Below are 19,345 nucleotides of genomic sequence, written 5' to 3'. Positions count from 1 at the left end.
TCGAACCTTCAGCTCCCTCCACAGATTTTCTATGGGATTAAGGTCTGGAGACTGGCTAGGCCACTCCAGGACCTTAATGTGCTTCTTCTTGAGCCACTCCTTTGTTGCCTTGGCTGTGTGTTTTGGGTAATTGTCATGCTGGAATACCCATCCACGACCCATTTTCAATGCCCTGGCTGAGGGAAGGAGGTTCTCACCCAAGATTTGACGGTACATGGCCCCGTCCATCGTCCCTTTGATGCAGTGAAGTTGTCCTGTCCCCTTAGCAGAAAAACACCGCCAAAGCATAATGTTTCCACCTCCATGTTTGACGGTGGGGATGGTGTTCTTGGGGTCATAGGCAGCATTCCTCCTCCTCCAAACACGGCGAGTTGAGTTGATGCCAAAGAGCTCCATTTTGGTCTAATCTGACCACAACACTTTCACCCAGTTCTCCTCTGAATCATTCAGATGTTCATTGGCAAACTTCAGACGGCCCTGTATATGTGCTTTCTTGAGCAGGGGGACCTTGCGGGCGCTGCAGGATTTCAGTCCTTCACGGCGTAGTGTGTTACCAATTGTTTTCTTGGTGACTATGGTCCCAGCTGCCTTGAGATCATTGACAAGATCCTCCCATGTAGTTCTGGGCTGATTCCTCATCGTTCTCATGATCATTGCAACTCCACGAGGTGAGATCTTGCATGGAGCCCCAGGCCGAGGGAGATTGACTGTTATTTTGTGTTTCTTCCATTTGCGAATAATCGCACCAACTGTTGTCACCTTCTCACCAAGCTGCTTGGCGATGGTCTTGTAGCCCATTCCAGCCTTGTGTAGGTCTACAATCTTGTCCCTGACATCCTTGGAGAGCTCTTTGGTCTTGGCCATGGTGGAGAGTTTGGAATCTGATTGATTGATTGTTTCTGTGGACAGGTGTATTTTATACAGGTAACAAGCTGAGATTAGGAGTACTCCCTTTAAGAGTGTGCTCCTAATCACAGCTCGTTACCTGTATAAAAGACACCAGGGAGCCAGAAATCTTTCTGATTGAGAGGGGGTCAAATACTTATTTCCCTAATTAAAATGCAAATCAATTTCTAACATTTTTGACATGCGTTTTTCTGGAATCTTTTGTTGTTATTCTGTCTCTCACTGTTCAAATAAACCTACCATTAAAATTATAGACTGATCTTTTCTTTGTCAGTGGGCAAACGTACAAAATCAGCAGGGGATCAAATACAGCAGGGGATTTTTTCCCTCACTGTATAGACTGTTATGGAGGACTGAAGAGTATGTTAAACAAATTGGAAAATGATGGGATAGATGGACAAGATGTTGATGAATAGAGCAAGTGGGATGATGCAAGTAATGAGAAACTAAAACAGTGTGCTGACTCTGAGCAAGAACAGAGTGAGACAGAGGGACAATTATCACACCAAGGAACCATAGGAGGCAAATATATAGTAACAGAACCAAGTGAAGCACTGCAAGCCCACCTGGAAAAATCAAAGAAAAAATTAAGAAACAGAAGAACAATAAAAAAAACAGACAAATATGGAGCCCAGTATCCCATTTTAGTAAAGGGGACACAGGTTCACTATTTTCCCTGGTGACTAGACTGCCTAACCTGCATGAAGGAGCAGGGAAATGGATTAGAACATTTGAAGAACAAACAATGGGGAAGCTACTGGCGGTGGGAGACTTGAAGGCATTGCTGGCCGGGTTGGTGGGAGTGGCCAAAATGGAGGACCTGTATTAGGCGGCTGGCCTCATACAGGCGGTGCAGAGGACATTAATGGATGGAGTGGCCTTTGACAGTTATAGGCCAGGACTATGGCACACTCTGAGAATGGAGTATCCAGCCAAGATAGACCTTGAGGCACTGAGAGGGGAGCCATTGGGGGATAAAGAAAACCCGGCAGGTTACCTGAAGGACCAGCTCAAAAGGTGGCGACAAGAAACAGAAAAAGATCCAGAGGGGGATCCACTGATGACAACTGTTCAGGACATCGTTGATGGAAGCAATGCCAACGCCTGTCAGAAGCAAACTGGAAGATGTGGTGGGACTAACGTCAAAGTCACACAAAGAGTTCTGTGACCATGTTATTCACGCAGTGGAACAATACAGGAAGGACGAACAGAAACAGACAGAGCAGGGGAGAGATATTCAGAGAAAACTGACACGGATGCAGCTGAAAGAGCTGACAAGAAAGGACAAAAATAAAACACAAGCTCCAGTGATCACTCCAGCGCCGCCAGAAGAAGGCACCATGGCACCTGTCATCCAGGGAGGTCAACAACCACCGCCTCAGCAGCAAGACCAAAGAGCTCCTGCCTTACCAGTAGTGAATGTGTGCACACAACAATCCCCTAGACAGTGGCAAAACAAAAATAATAAAAACAGACCAAGGAAACAATGGTACCGACCACAGCAGCAGACACACCAGAATGGTGGACCAAGAAGACCGGGTGTCTGCTGGAGGTGCAATCAATCAGGACATACAAGAAGGAATTGTCCTACCAAGCCGTGGTGGCCTAGGCAACCACAACAGGGTAATTGGCAAGGAAATGGGCCCAGCTTAGCTGAATGGCAGCAGTCTCAGACACAGGCTCCACAGGTCCCAGTGAACCCCTGGGGAGGACCAAATCATGGATACTAGGGATGCCCAGGGAATCCTAAAGGGGAGGGTCAGCTAGTGGCAGTAACTATGCAGGCTGATGAAGAACCTATGCTGCAGGTTCAGGTGAATAATAGAGGCACACCAATGATGATAGATACTGGAGCAACTTACTCATGTGTAAATCCAAATTATGCCTCTCACCTCCCCATATCAGGCAAATATGCAAAGACAGTATAATTTTCATGACAAATGCAGTTAATACATATGACAGTTCCAGTAAAACCAGAAGCAGGAAAAAGCTACATGTATACCTATATTAGTATCAAAACAAACTCCAGTTAATCTAGTAGGAAGAGATGCACTGTGTAGAATGGGGGTCCAAATTAAATGCACATCAGAGGGACTAATAATAGTTCAGGAAGGGGTATGTCCACAGATGATGATGGCTACAGACAAAACAGCAAATGTATACTGGTAGGGAACATAGAATCACCAATACAAGAGGTATTAAAGAAGTGGGGAACATTTATCAGGGCTAAAGTTCAAGAACTGAGAGTACCAAAATCAGGCTATTATTGTACACTGCAGTATGATTCATATCAAAATAATTTTCTAGAACAACTATGGTTAAGGAAGGCATGAGGTAAACCAGCTTCCATGAGATTTCAATATTTTGTAATAGGAAAACAAGGGTCACCAATGGAAGCACAAGATGCTCTAGGATCTGATATCATACAGACCTGGTTCATAACACTTTTAGTGGCCAAGGGATAATAGCCAATGTTGTTGTTTACTTTTTTGAACGCATGAATCACGATGTGAATCATGTGTCCAAAGGGGGAGTACTGGTTAAAACAGAGTGACTATAACAGGCCACCAGTACTAAAGGCAGACAAACAGAAGTGGAGATTGGTTCATGACCTGAGAGCAGTAAATGAAGTAGTTCAGGATAAAGCTACACTGTTAACAAATGTTCCACCAGATGCAAAATGGTTCTCAGTAATAGACTTATGTGGAGCATTTTTTAGTGTACCCTTGGCATGAGAAAGTAGATACTTTTTTTGGGTCAGTTAGCAGACACTCTTATCCAGAGCGACTTACAGTTAGTGAGTGCATACATTTATTTTTTATACTGGCCCCCTGTGGGAAACGAACCCACAACCCTGGCGTTGCAAGCGCCATGCTATGACAGACAAAATGAGAAGAAAAAAAAATCCAGAAAATCACATTGTAGGATTTTTAATGAATTTATTTGCAAATTATGGTGGAAAATAAGTATTTGGTCAATAACAAAAGTTTCTCAATACTTTGTTATATACCCTTTGTTGGCAATGACACAGGTCAAACGTTTTCTGTAAGTCTTCACAAGGTTTTCACACACTGTTGCTGGTATTTTGGCCCATTCCTCCATGCAGATCTCCTCTAGAGCAGTGATGTTTTGGGTCTGTCGCTGGGCAACACAGACTTTCAACTCTCTCCAAAGATTTTCTATGGGGTTGAGATCTGGAGACTGGCTAAGCACACAAATGCTTCTTACGAAGCCACTCCTTCGTTGCCCGGGCGGTGTGTTTGGGATCATTGTCATGCTGAAAGAGCCAGCCACGTTTCATCTTCAATGCCCTTGCTGATGGAAGGAGGTTTTCACTCAAAATCTCACGATACATGGCCCCATTCATTCTTTCCTTTACACGGATCAGTCGTCCTGGTCCCTTTGCAGAAAAACAGCCCCAAAGCATGATGTTTCCACCTCCATGCTTCATAGTAGGTATGGTGTTCTTTGGATGCAACTCAGCATTCTTTGTCCTCCAAACACGACGAGTTGAGTTTTTACCAAAAAGTTATATTTTGGTTTCATCTGACCATATGACATTCTCCCAATCCTCTTCTGGATCATCCAAATGCACTCTAGCAAACTTCAGACGGGCCTGGACATGTACTGGCTTAAGCAGGGGGACACGTCTGGCACTGCAGGATTTGAGTCCCTGGCGGCGTAGTGTGTTACTGATGGTAGGCTTTGTTACTTTGGTCCTAGCTCTCTGCAGGTCATTCACTAGGTCCCCCCATGTGGTTCTGGGATTTTTGCTCACCGTTCTTGTGATCATTTTGACCCCACGGGGTGAGATCTTGCGTGGAGCCCCAGATCGAGGGATATTATAAGTGGTCTTGTATGTCTTCCATTTCCTAATAATTGCTCCCACAGTTGATTTCTTCAAACCAAGCTGCTTACCTATTGCAGATTCAGTCTTCCCAGCCTGGTGCAGGTCTACAATTTTGTTTCTGGTGTCCTTTGACAGCTCTTTGGTCTTGGCCATAGTGGAGTTTGGAGTGTGACTGTTTGAGGTTGTGGACAGGTGTCTTTTATACTGATAACAAGTTCAAACAGGTGCCATTAATACAGGTAACGAGTGGAGGACAGAGGAGCCTCTTAAAGAAGAAGTTACAGGTCTGTGAAAGCCAGAAATCTTGCTTGTTTGTAGGTGACCAAATACTTATTTTCCACCATAATTTGCAAATAAATTCATAAAAAATCCTACAATGTGATTTTCTGGATTTTTTTTTCTCAATTTGTCTGTCATAGTTGACGTGTACCTATGATGAAAATTACAGGCTCTCTCATCGTTTTAAGTGGGAGAACTTGCACAATTGGTGGCTGACTAAATACTTTTTTTCCCCACTGTATGTGGTTGAGAATGGGTGATGGACATGACATGTTTAAACCATGTTTAAGTATTGATTGATATGTTTTATATTGTGTTATGAAATGATAAGGGTAAAACAGAATGAACATGATTGATACTTTGTACTCCCGATGCATGCCTGGATAGTGAATATATTCAATACAGAGTGTGATTGTTCTTCTTTGAGTCACGCCACCAATATAATGAGATAAGTGACAGATGCCCCATTTAGAGAAGCGCACGTAGCCCTCGCGAGTAAACAACATGTGAGACCGAAGGATGTTAATCATGTACATATAATGGAGTAACTGTGTAGGTTGTATAAGAATGACTATGCATTTGTTTCTGTATAAAAGGAGAGCTCCGAATCAGGGAAAACAGATGTTCTGCAGATCATCTCGGCTTTCGTTGCTTCGTGTAATAAAAGTATATTTTCATACTACAAAAACTCTGGAAGAGATTTTTAACAAGTATAGTGATAATTATCCACGACACTCACCAGACCATCTTCACAGTGGACCTCTTCAAGTCCTCTGAAGACATGAAGGTGTTGGTCCCAGGATGCTCCCCTCAAGCATTTGTGGGAATGCTTGACGGAAGAACAAAGCACTTTGGCAGGGTAAGTGTGTATATAATTAGTGGTTAATATTTGTCCCTAATATAAAAATTGTCCCTTACTTATACCTCTGTATGTTTTGCATGTTATTAGAGTGGCGACACATTCCACAAGGCATTCCTCGAATGGACGTACAGGCGGTTTGAAATAGACAAGCTTTGTGGAAGCAATCTCCTCCATTGTCCTGCCTGCTCACAGGAGATGCATGATATATCAGTGGATGGGAATCGCAAGCAATACCGCTTCCGGAAAGCCTCAGGGTTCATACTACCTTCTTATGTGTTGATGTTTTGTTCAGGGTATAATTATGCGTTCTTAAAGTGCATGCTGGTCTTCTTTTTGTTATGAAGTATATGTTTGTGATGTTATATCTCCTGAGTGGCGCAGTGGTCTAAGGCACTGCATCGCAGTGCTAGCTGTGCCACTAGAGATCCTGGTTCAAGTTGGTAGAGCATGGCGTTTGCAACGCCAGGGTTGTGGGTTTGATTCCCAGTATAAATAATGTATGCACTAACTGTAAGTCACTCTGGATAAGAGCGTCTGCTAAATGACAAAAAATATATATATTTTGCAGTTGGTCTTCTTTTTAGAAGAAGATTATTGTCAAATAGAAGGTCATTTTCCATGAAGAAGAATTGTCTTTGTGCTTTATCCAAATCCCTCCGAGACATACAGACACACACACAGAGAGGTTGGAGCAACACAGTCAGATGTCTGGGATTTGAACCAGCAACCCACCTCTCTAGGCTACTTGACACACTTTGGTGGTTTGATTTTATGTATAATTTTGTGACGTAATCTTGCAGTCTGACTCTCTATTTAGTGTTGAGAAGGGCTTCTATGATGGTGTCTTCCTGGCGAAAGACCAATCATGTAATTATTTTCACAGTTTCTATAACATAGCTTAATGTCACCCAGTTTAGAACTTGTTTCTTTTAAGTTAATCTCTGCACTTCACTGTGATTTTCATGTTGTAGAAGCCAGGCAAAGGAGTGTGTGGCATGTCAGAGTGGACAGCGGCCAAAGAGACGTCAGGAAAATCATCTGCCAAAGTAGATGAGGAGGGTCTTGAGATAGCAGTTTGCCGACACGGCATGCTCCTCAAGGCCCTCAACATGTACAGAGGTGAGATATAAGCCTATACAATGTACTTTATATTTCAGCTCCAGCACACTTTAATTAATAAGATAAACCTAATTGCCCCTCTCCTGGACTGTCACCATGCCACGGTGGAGAGGCTTGCGTACGCTAATGACCCTGAGCGCTAAGCCGGAGGGGGTTTATACTCTTGGCAGGTGCAACCAAGCCGTGCAGGTCGAAGGTTAGGAGGCAGACAAAGCAGTCCATGGTCCTCCATGTTGGGGGTTGGGCGTGGGGCTAACTACCCGACCCCATAAAAAACAGAAACATTGACGAATGGAAACCAAATAAATTGCCCAAAGCAGGACATTTTCTTGGACACATGTTACTGCTGAAGGGAGAAGCTGACAGTGAAGGACATTTACTTTTTGGGCTTAACTGATGATGCTACGATGATGTTATGTAATGTTAATAATTGTATATATATATATTTTTAAATCTTACACGACTGTAATTGCAATCTTTATGTTGATTAGTTAGGCACACAGTAGTAAATTATTAGAATAGCTGACTGAAGATGTTTTTCCAACAGTATGGACAGACATTATGACACTACTGGCAATGGGCTGTAATAAGAGGAAGTTCGCCAACATGGATCGCATGTTGGCAAAGAGATATGTGAAGGTATCTGCTTTCTCATTCTTGTTTATCTATTTCTACATGTCTGATCTTCTGTCTGAAATCCTGGCTCAGGTTTTTATTATTTTATTCGTCATCTTGATGTAATATATCTCAATATACAGTCCGTCTAAGCACCCCTTTTTATTCAGATGGCAACAAGAGGAGACATCAGATTCGGAAAAAATTGTTGAGGACAAAGCAGCCTTGACAGCTGCCATTGTTCAACTTCACGAGCAGCAGGCAGAGTTTAGGCTCCCCACAGTGGATGAGCTGCTCAATACTGACAACTTTGTGTGGCCATGGGAAAGACTTGGCCCCAGTAAGTATGTGATTGCAGAAGTTATATATTGTGATTGAATGTTTACCTTCAGCATAGGCTGCAATCATTGCTGTTGTTCTGTTATATACCTCTGTGAGTTTACATCTCACAGGCAACAGCCATCTTGCCATCAAAAAGGCAATCTTCGACAGACTGATGTTGGTGAAAAGACTGCAGGAGGAAGAGAGGATCCTGGGGCAGGAGATGAAGAGGCACTGGGGGAGCCTACAAAGAGCAGCGGGAACTGGAGGCACTGTCCCAACAGCTGCAAGATCAGCGTAAGTTGAGGTTTATACTATTTTTGAACTTAACTTTTTGTCTTGCTTTACAAATACCCTCCACACTATTTTGTCTAATGGAATTGTAAATAATTTACTGCTTTACATGTGACTTTTAGGCAATGCAGTGGAGTTGTCAGAGGGAGGGAGGAATGGCCTTCTCTGCCAGCTGAAGAGAAGATTGAGTGAACTGACACAAGACCAAGTCAATACCAGGAATACCTACCACAAGCTGATTCTGGTAGAAGGGGATATTTTTGATGACTCTGATGTAGACGAGAACTCAGATGAAGATAGAAGTCCTATTGCTGAGAGCTCAGATGACGACTGCTATGCTTTCTGAAATCATACACCACCCCTGCCTCTTTCTCTCGGTCGCCACCACCTCCCTTGGGAGCAGCCTGGTCTCCTGACGTTGACCCCTGACCCCTCACCTTCTGAACCCATCCAGGGAAATGTAATTTGCCTGATGACACGCTAGTGGAGAAGGAATGTGTCATTTCAGCACATTTGTTGCCATGTTTCCTCTCCTCTCCTCCGTTTCCTCCGGTCCTAGACTATGGCGACATCATCAGCAACACAGACTCTTGGTTGAGGACCTCTTTACTGAGGAATGTGGTTGTTCTTCATGATTGTTTTTTTGTATTTTCTTGGAGTGTTTTCTATGCTGCCGTGATTGAGATTTTGTGTAATTGTGAGTTGCGAAAGAGTCCTTGGTCTCAATGGGACTGCTAAAATAAATAAATAAAGGTCTTAATAAATAATTGCATTAAGCACTAACAGCTCTGAGTGTGTGTTTCAATCAATTAAATAGTATGAATGAATTATTTTTATGTAATAAAAAGTGTTGGTGCAGCATGCTGCAAGCCATTGCTGCAAGCCATTGCTGCCCCTTGCAACATTGTAAATACAACATTTTTCTAATCTGATATTGAGTGGAATGTACTGTTGCCGAACCCATATATTTCAGCAGTGCCTAATTTCAAATTGTAGGACATGTGTCCTGTTCAAGCTTACTGGCTGATGAAGGACAATAACGTAGTATGCGTATTTATACCAGCATATGATTTAATAGTTGTTTTACCTAAATTAATTGATGTCAATCGATATATTCATGGTATAAAAAAAATATAGAAATGTACATTATAAAGTTCACAAACTATAGCCAACTAAGATAGGCACCTGGCACAATGCTGATTTATATAGTTATGAGCAGTGGATTGGTCTGAACAACTTTAGTAGGCCTAATGATTTTATTGTGAGTAATGAGAATACAATCAGCAAACGTGATGGGAATATTGCATTTTGAAAATCAAATACTTAGATTGAAAATGTAGGCAAATTCCGACATCAGTGGACCTGCGTGAGGGGTGTCATGAAGAATTGTGGCATTTTGAAGGGGCTGATACAGTGTTGCACTATTTAGGCCGCAGGGCTCCTGTTACCATTTGTAACAGGGAACAACTTATTGTAGCTTATTATATTGCCAACTGAACTTCAAATAGGCTACGCAATATAGGGCTATTTGCGATAATAAGCGCATCTTCATAGAGGAGTTTATTATAGGCCTATAATAGGCTAGGTGTAGCTATAGATTAAAATACATATTGGCCTACGTGTATATCATCATAGCTTATATACTGTATATATAGCCTACCATGCTATTATGTTTATTACCTTAAGTGGATTCTTTCTGGAGGCTACCACTGCATCATATTGACATGCGGCATGTTTTGCGACAGGTGCGTTTATCTGCTTGGATTCTGTGGGCTACTTAACAGAGGGATGTATTATCTAAAGGTGAAAGCCAAATCATGGCACAGCTGCTCTATTTGGATAGGCAGCGAGAATTCAGAGCATAATTGTCTTGCTTATCAGAAATATGCTGTGATGAAGACCATGGTAATAGAGGTGCGGTTATGGCCATTATGCGAATAATGGGTATAGGGGTTGAATGGCCATATAAAGGGTGTAGAATGTTTAAATAGTATATTTCCGAGGTTCTCAAGGCTCCAATATCAATATTAGACAGTTTTATAAACATTTACATACACTTATTTTCTGCCATGAAGCTCTATACACCCATAGAAAACAGGCCCGGCCTGTTCCTGCCCCTCGCACCAAGCCTGTGGTGCGCGTCGCCAGCCCGGCCCGGCCTGTTCCTTTCCCTCGCACCAAGCCTGTGGTGCGCGTCGCCAGCCCGGCCCGGCCTGTTCCTGCCCCTCGCACCAAGCCTGAGGTGCGCGTCGCCAGCCCGGCCCGGCCTGTTCCTGCCCCTCGCACCAAGCCTGGGGTGCGCTTCGCCAGCCCGGCCCGGCCTGTTCCTGTCCCTCGCACCAAGCCTGTGGTGCACGTCGCCAGCCCGGCCCGGCCTGTTCCTGTCCCTCGCACCAAGGCTGTGGTGCGCGTCGCCAGCCCGGTCCGGCCTGTTCCTGCTCCTCGCACCAAGCCTGTGGTGCGCGTCGCCAGCCCGGCCCGGCCTGTTCCTGCCCCTCGCACCAAGCCTGAGGTGCGCGTCGCCAGCCCGGCCCGGCCTGTTCCTGACCCTCGCACCAAGCCTGTGGTGCGCGTCGCCAGTCCGGCCCGGCCTGTTCCTGCCCCTCGCACCAAGCCTGTGGTGCGCGTCACCAGCCCGGCCTGTTCCTGTCCCTCGCACCAAGCCTGTGGTGCGCGTCGCCAGCCCGGTCCGGCCTGTTCCTGCTCCCCGCACCAAGCCAGTGGTGCGCGTTGCCAGCCCGGTCCGGCCTGTTTCTGCTCCCCGCATCAAGCCAGTGGTGCGCGTCGTCAGCCCGGTCCGGCCTGTTCCTGCTCCCCGCACCAAGCCAGTGGTGCGCGTCGTCAGCACAGCCCGTGCCTGTTTCACCGGTGCCTGGTCAGGTACCGGTCAGCTGCTCCACACCGGAGCCTAAGCAATCCGCTCCACCGATGTCCAGTCCAGCTCCAGCCAGCGGGGCCAGACCAGACCAGGGGTGCTACGGGGGGGTAGTTATAGAGTGGTGGTCACGCCCGGAGCCGGATCCGCCTCCGAGGCGGAATGCCCAACCGGCCCCTCCCCTGTTGGGTTTAGTTGGCGCGGTCGCAGTCCGCGCCTTTGGGGGGGGGGGGGTATTGTCACGCCCTGGCTCTGGGGACTCTTATATGTTGAGCCAGGGTGTTAGTTTTTATGTGTAGTGTCTATGTTTTGTTTTCTATGTGTTCTTTTCTAGATCGTGTATTTCTGTGTTGGCCGGGGTGCTTCCCAATCGGAGGCAGCTGTGTCTTCTTGTCTCTGATTGGGAACCATACTTAGGGAGCCTGTTGTGCACTTGTCATTTGTGGGATCTTGTTCCGTGTAGGTTTGTGTTTATGACCGAGGACTTCACGTTTCGTTTTGTTGTTTTGTTATTGTTAATAGTCCTCAATAAAAGATGTACGCATTTCACGCTGCGCCTTGGTCCACTCATTACGATGATCGTGACAGTAAGTCAAAAACAGATGAATATATCCTAACATTATTTGACATGAAGGTTTACTAAGGGACCCTAATTAAATCATGTGGCTCCCACATTCCAAGCTTAAATATGAAGGACTGAAAAACACATTTTAAAAAGTGCACCACTTTAAATATTGAGTTGGCATGTGCTGATGCAGCACAGCGTTATGTAGGTTTTAATGAAGGTACATATCAATTTACAGGTATATTATAATGATATTGGCGAATATATTGATACGAATCCGATTAGGGTTAGGGTTAGAAAAATAAAAACTACAAAATGTCGCCATATTAGTAGTTCACAACTTATCTGGTTTAGGGAAGAAAATGTGTCATTGTTTTTACATAAATGATTTCAGGAAAAAATTTATATTGCATTAGCAAACCTCAACGTGATTCACATTAAAGACAGATGCAGCTACAATAATTTATGAATACTATCAAAAAGTAATAATACAAATCTGACAGGATCACATGATAACCTTCCTACAAAATAAGTGTCAACGTCACGTGACGTCACGCGACGTAACCTTACCAGAAGAACAAAGCAGTGACCCAAACCTGAATGTTTACCATTCTCCCTCTTTATATGTCAGAGACTTAGTTGTTGTTATGATCATAACCTGTAAAATGTACAATTTATTTCCTCTAATAGTAATAATAATACACGCAATTACGACCTTTGCTAGCAAAAGTTGCTGTTGTCAAAAATACAGGACCTGTTCAGCAGCCCTTACGAAATAAGATTGCAGGTAGCGTGCAGTATAACCGCAGTACACTGTAGTATAACTGCAGTTAGAGTGTATTATAACTGCAGTATGCTGCAAATACTGTGTCCAAAATAACCAAATTTTTCTTACTGCAATAATTTTGCAGTGTAACTGCCATTAGAGTGCAGTATAACTGCAGTACACTGCAGTTATTCTGCAATTACTGCGTCCAAAATTCCACAGTCGACTGCAGTTACTGCACTTTTACTACAGTTTCAAAACTGCAATCTTTTTTTGTAAGGGAGGGCTCAACATTGCAGAATGGTCACGTAGAAATGTTTTGTGTAGAGGCAATTGTGTCAGCGGTACAATCAAACTATAACAACACTTCAAAATTTACCAGGAACATACCGATTAAGTATGACTTTTATTGCCAGCTAATGAATGTATGCCCTATACATATTGTAGACACAGGAGTTTGGTGGCACCTTAATTGGGAAGGACGGGCTCGTGGTAATGGCTGGAGCAGAATCAGTGGAATTGTATCAAAACATCAAACACATAGTTTCCATGTGCCATTACATTCACTCCGTTACAGCCATTATTATGAGCCGTCCTCCCCTAAGCAGCCTCCACTGATTGTAGCAGTTTATTGACCTAGGAATTGTTCATGTTACTGAACCAAATCTTAATATATCTCTGGAGATCCATTTGGTCTCCACAGAATTGGAAAATCTGCTTATGTGTGGAACAATACACAGCATTCCTTGCAGTTAGATATTCTGGTACCTTTCAGGCATTTTAAATTATTGACTGGAGACTTATGTTACAGAATGCAATTGCTTTTCTTAAACATGTTTAATGTTGTGTATTGTGTTTCATTATAGTGTGTTTTATTTGTAATGTATATTAGGGCTGTTGTGTTTTATGTATGTACTGGGTTTTATTTGTTTACGTATACAGGGCTCTTATAAAATAGTTTTATCTTAATGCGAATCCCTGTTTAAATAAAGGTTCATAAAAAATATATACATTCTACTAGGCCTAACCCTGATTGCTGAAGTTAGGCCTACACATGTAATAATATTGATACACTAATATTAATTGGGTAGATTACAATAATTGTAGTGTCATGGAGGTACACCTTGTTGTCCTCCCTGGTCCCATTGCATATAGACAGGCTACATGTATGACATCTACCATTGTGTCCTCCTGGCTCTGCCGACTGCTGTATCTGCTGCTTTCCTGATTCATTGTACAACTTGTAAATCTGTCATACTGCATGTAGATGTTTATGTTTATGCCATTAAACAATAATATAGGATTATATTGGATCCTAATAATTCTTAACAATGTCTTCATAAAGCACAGACCACACATAGGAAACTGAAGAAGATGTATTATATGGAGATAAGTGGGGGAGTAGATAGAGAAAGAGAGAGAATGCGAGAGCTCCTTCACAGGTATAGGGACAGGAGTCTGCTTTAAGAGATGGTAGGTAGGTGGACCCAGGGGCTCCGCCATTTTCTGCCACTGCAATGAAACCAACAACAACAACAACAAAATGAACAAACCACATCAAGATAGTTCAAATGGAAGAATTCAAGAAATAACTTTTATGTTTGAATTTTTTCCTGACTTACATAGCTTACATACTTCTCTGTTTTGGGACACAAATGGAGGGGTGAGGGGAAGAGACTAATTTGGGATTCAGCAAGAATTGAATTGTGGACCTAGCTGCAGTGCTTGATTTTGACAAAAATAGGTGCCAGTACTGATTTTGGGTGCCGGTACTGTTTATATTTAGGTGCAGGAACTCCACAATACTTTTGAGCTAATATTCTATAAAAGGAACAGGAGCTCAAGCAGTAGTAAATCTGAGGTGCCAGTATTCAGCTCCGGTGAGCTCTAACCAAAGTCAAGCACTGCATATCAAATCAAATCAAATTTTATTGGCCACATCAATCAATCAATCAATTTTATTTTATATAGCCCTTCTTACATCAGCTAATATCTCGAAGTGCTGTACAGAAACCCAGCCTAAAACCCCAAACAGCTAGTAATGCAGGTGTAGAAGCACGGTGGCTAGGAAAAACTCCCTAGAAAGGCGAAAACCTAGGAAGAAACCTAGAGAGGAACCAGGCTATGAGGGGTGGCCAGTCCTCTTCTGGCTGTGCCGGGTGAAGATTATAACAGAACCATGCCAAGATGTTCAAAAATGTTCATAAGTGACAAGCATGGTCAAATAATAATCAGGAATAAATCTCAGTTGGCTTTTCATAGCCGATCATTAAGAGTGCGCCGAATACAACAGGTGTAGACATTACAGTGAAATGCTTACTTACAGCCCTTAACCAACAATGCATTTATTTTTTAATAAAAAAGTAAAATAAAACAACAACAAAAAAGTGTTGAGAAAAAAAGAGCAGAAGTAAAATAAAATAACAGTAGGGAGGCTATATATACAGGGGGGTACCGGTGCAGAGTCAATGTGCGGGGGCACCGGCTAGTTGAGGTAGTTGAAGTAATATGTACATGTGGGTAGAGTTAAAGTGACTATGCATAAATAATTAACAGAGTAGCAGCACTGTAAAAAGATGGTGTGGGGGTGGGGGGGCAGTGCAAATAGTCCGGGTAGCCATGATTAGCTGTTCAGGAGTCTTATGGCTTGGGGGGTAGAAGCTGTTGAGAAGTCTTTTGGACCTAGACTTGGCACTCCGGTACCGCTTGCCGTGCGGTAGCAGAGAGAACAGTCTATGACTTTTGAGGGCCTTCCTCTGATACCGCCTGGTATAGAGGTCCTGGATGGCAGGAAGCTTGTCCCAATAGATAGTAATAGTGACAAAACTCTGGCATAGCAGCCTACTTACCAGGAGCATGGTTTCCATCTGATGAACTCTTCTCTCTGCCCCTTTATGAACACCTTTTACTAAATTCACAAATTTACTCAATTGATGATGGAATTGACGATACTGACTGTACTTCCTTGAAAATAACTAGGTGCAGGTCAAATAGAGGTGACATATATTGTTTACAGAAAATCTAACAATTTCACCAGTTCTACCTGTTTATTGCATAATAACATCAATGTCATAACTGTTCTTCCCTTCCCTGTTCCTTCCCTGTTCTTCTCTTAGATTCCGTTCTAACTAACCTCTCTAACCTCCCTGGACTTCACCACTGTTTCCACTGTTCTTACAGAGTTCCTATCCTTGCATTCTGAAATATGAAGAAAAAAATGTTTTATTTTATTTTAGTCATTATTCATTTTATTTTTACACATGATAGAATGGTAATGAGTTTTAATCGTTGCCTCAAACATAGCAATACATGCTGTTGATAACTTAGTCAACTTTCACTGTCATTGCTGGTACATTAATAAACAACTAAGATAATGTGCTGTACTATAGAGATGACAGCCCAGACTTGCATTGTGTACAGTGGAGACAAAGAAAATAGTCAGTGACAAATTAAAGATAGGTCCATGTCCCTTTGCAGTTATTCGGTTTCTGTCTTTTCTGGCACTCTGCAGTGCCAGTGTCCTCCTCCATGGTACAATGGACCCCAGCTTCTCTTCCACTGTGAACTTCAACCTGAATGAACACACACAGACATGATTGGTATTGAAACTCTTAGGTTGCACAAACACATTATTTTCATGTCCAAATTCACTCCCTTCCCCTCCTCCTTGGCCCTGACCTGACCCTTAGATTTTTCTGAAGGGTCTGGATAGGTACAGTTCAAGTCGGAAGTTTAAATACACCTTAGCCAAATACATTTAAACTCAGTTTTTCACAATTCCTGACATTTAATCCTAGGAAAAATACCCTGTCTTAGGTCAGTTAGGATCACCACTTTTTTAAGAATGTGAAATGTCAGAATAATAGTAGAGAGAATGATTTATTTCAGCTTTTCTTTATTTCATCACATTCCCAGTGGGTCAGAAGTTTACATACACTCAATTAGTATTTGGTAGCATTGCCTTTAAATTGTTTAACTTGGGTCAAACGTTTCGGGAAGCCATCCACAAGCTTCCCACAATAAGTTGGGTGAATTTTGGCCCATTCCTCCTGACAGAGCTGGTGTAACTGAGTCAGGTTTGTAGGCCTCCTTGCTCGCACACACTTTTTCAGTTCTGCCCACAAATGTTCTATAGGATTGAGGTCAGAGCTTTGTGATGGCCACTCCAATACATTTACTTTGTTGTCCTTAAGCCATTTTGCCACAACTTTGGAAGTATGCTTGGGGTCATTGTCCATTTGGAACTTCCTGACTGATGTCTTGAGATGTTGCTTCAATATATCCAAATAATTTTCCTTCCTCATGATGCCATCTATTTTGTGAAGTGCACCAGTCCCTCCTGTAGCAAAGCACCCCCACAGCATGATGCTGCCACCCCCGTGCTTCACGGTTGGGATGGTGTTCTTCGGCTTGCAAGCACCCCCTTTTTCCTCCAAACATAACGATGGTCATTATGGCCAAACAGTTCTATTTTTGTTTCATCAGACCAGAGGACATTTCTCCAAAAAGTACGATCTTTGTCCCCATGTGCAGTTGCAAACCGTAGTCGGTTTTGGAGCAGTGGCTTCTTCCTTGCTGAGCGGCCTTTCAGGTTATGTCGATATAGGACTCGTTTTACTGTGGATATAGATACATTTGTACCTGTTTCCTCCAGCATCTTCACAAGGTCCTATGCTGTTGTTCTGGGATTGATTTGCACTTTTCGCACCAAAGTACGTTCATCTCTAGGAGACAGAACGCGTCTCCTTCCTGAGCGGTATGATGGTTGCGTGGTCCCATGGTGTTTATACTTGCGTACTATTGTTTGTACAGATGAACGTGGTACCTTCAGACATTTGGAAATTGCTCCCAAGGATGAACCAGACTTGTGGAGGTCTACAACTTTTTTTCTGAGGTCTTGGCTGATTTCTTTTGATTTTCCCATGATGTCACGCAAAGAGGCACTGAGTTTGAAGGTAGGCCTTGAAATACATACACAGGTACACCTCCAATTGACTCAAATTATGTCAATTAGCCTATCAGAAGCTTCTAAAGCCATGACATAATTTTCTGTGATTTTCAAAGCTGTTTAAAGGCACAGTCAACTTAGTGTAAGTAAACTTCTGACCCACTGGAATTGTGATACAGTCAATTATAAGTGAAATAATCTGTCTGTAAACAATTGTTGGAAAAATTACTTGTGTCATGCACAAAGTAGATGTCTTAACTGACTTGCCAAAACTATAGTTTGTTAACAAGACATTTGTGGAGTGGTTGAAAAATGAGTTTTAATGACTCCAACCTAAGTGTGTGTAAACTTCCGACTTCAACTGTATAATCAGGAAAGTGGTGGAGCTTACACCATATTTCGTCAGTGTCATTTTCTTGACCTTATCACTGTTGTTGCTTACAGCCGATTTGATTGTACAGTTCAAACGAAGTGGTTCAAATTGACCATATCTGGTCTGGAGATTGAGTAGGTTGTTTGTAGAAAGAGTTCAAGGAATTGTTATGATCTTCCCTACTATGCTGAGTAAAGTTTTATGGTTTAAAATATATATTTTGAGCTGTAGCCTATCGGTTATCTGGATACCTATTTGAAATAAAATGCACCAGCTACTCCTGTTTATTTCGATCATGGGCATGTAGCCAAGGCTACATCTGGAAAACTAGAGGAATGAGGTAACTTTGATTTCAAAAGAGAATACAACTCTATATAATTGCTTTTCCAGATAATTATACTGGCATACACTACACTGTCTATGTGAATTAACGCTTACTGCTGTCGCACGTGGTTGACGTAGTCCCCAGTGTTATTTCTGCTTAAGATTCAGCTTTCTCGCTCACCTGCCCTGATTGGGATCAGTTCCCTCCTCCATGGTGACCAAGGTTACCTGCTCTGCATCCGTCACCATGGGCCCCCCCTCAACTGCCTCCTCCATGGTGACCACGGTCACCTGCTCCGCCATCACCACGGGCCCCTCCTCAGCTGCCTCCTCTATGGTGACAACGGTCACCTTCTCTGCATCCTCCATCACCACGGGCCCTTTCTCAGCTGCCTCCTCCTGGTTGGCTGGCTCACAAGCCGATACTGAAAACCATGCATACTATAAAGTAATACACTTTTGTGGTGGAAACAAATGTCATGTTTCATTACCATACAATTACACCTTTTCAAAATTACAAATGACATATATAACAGTATTTGCAATGTTTCAAATAATTTGATTGTAAATGTGACTGGGGCCTTGTAGAAACGTGTTAGGCTACTAACTTTCAATAACCACGTATGACCACAAAAGCCTGTGTACAGTACGACCAAGTACAGTAAAATAATGTGGTTGAAATGCGACTGGCTATATGCCTACATCATAGAAAATCTACATACATCATAGGAATTTGAATCACTAGTGATGCCACTGTGTGATTCTGGGAAAAATAAAAAGGCTAAAATGACAAACACAGGTCCATAACTGTAGACAGAGATTCTGGCACTCTCCTAGTGAGTACATGATCCACTCCAAAAACACGTGAGAATGCCAACCAACTGTTAATCAACTGTTGTTTACTATCATTCACACGTGTGTCAAGGATTAGAATCTAATTTTCAGTTTTGAAATATCCAATTCTAACATTTAATCCAATCCAATTGCTGAAATCAAAATTAGAAAAGTTTTGAAAAACGTGGTCCTGTTGATTACTATCATTCACGCCTGTGTCTCACTTTAGATAACTGATGTCTGAAACCAGACATACGCTGAAGAATGTGGGCACCGAAACGTTTGTGTTAGTTTATTCCCTTGCCTGCTGAAAAGCAAAAAAACGAAAGAGAAAGTTTGGAAGTTTTGTATATTTTGTGTGCAAACCACCCTTCATTCGTTGTATATTGGTTTAACACACCAACGTTTTTTGTT

The 19,345-nt window shown here is 42.8% G+C and overlaps 1 long non-coding RNA gene across 1 annotated transcript; it reads left to right on the top strand.

The window, feature by feature from the left end:
* The first annotated feature begins 5,673 nt into the window (after window positions 1–5,673).
* LOC123492656 lies at window positions 5,674–9,018 on the top strand. The gene is made up of 5 exons (XR_006661823.1): window positions 5,674–5,894; window positions 7,564–7,655; window positions 7,802–7,971; window positions 8,084–8,249; window positions 8,369–9,018. It is a non-coding gene; the product is annotated as an uncharacterized LOC123492656 (long non-coding RNA).
* The last annotated feature ends 10,327 nt before the right edge of the window (window positions 9,019–19,345 follow it).

Source organism: Coregonus clupeaformis, chromosome 15 (genome assembly GCF_020615455.1).
Source record: "Coregonus clupeaformis isolate EN_2021a chromosome 15, ASM2061545v1, whole genome shotgun sequence".
Lineage (NCBI taxonomy): Eukaryota > Metazoa > Chordata > Actinopteri > Salmoniformes > Salmonidae > Coregonus > Coregonus clupeaformis.
The sequence above is the reverse complement of the archived record's forward strand: the minus strand, read 5'-3'. Positions and strand labels throughout refer to the sequence as shown.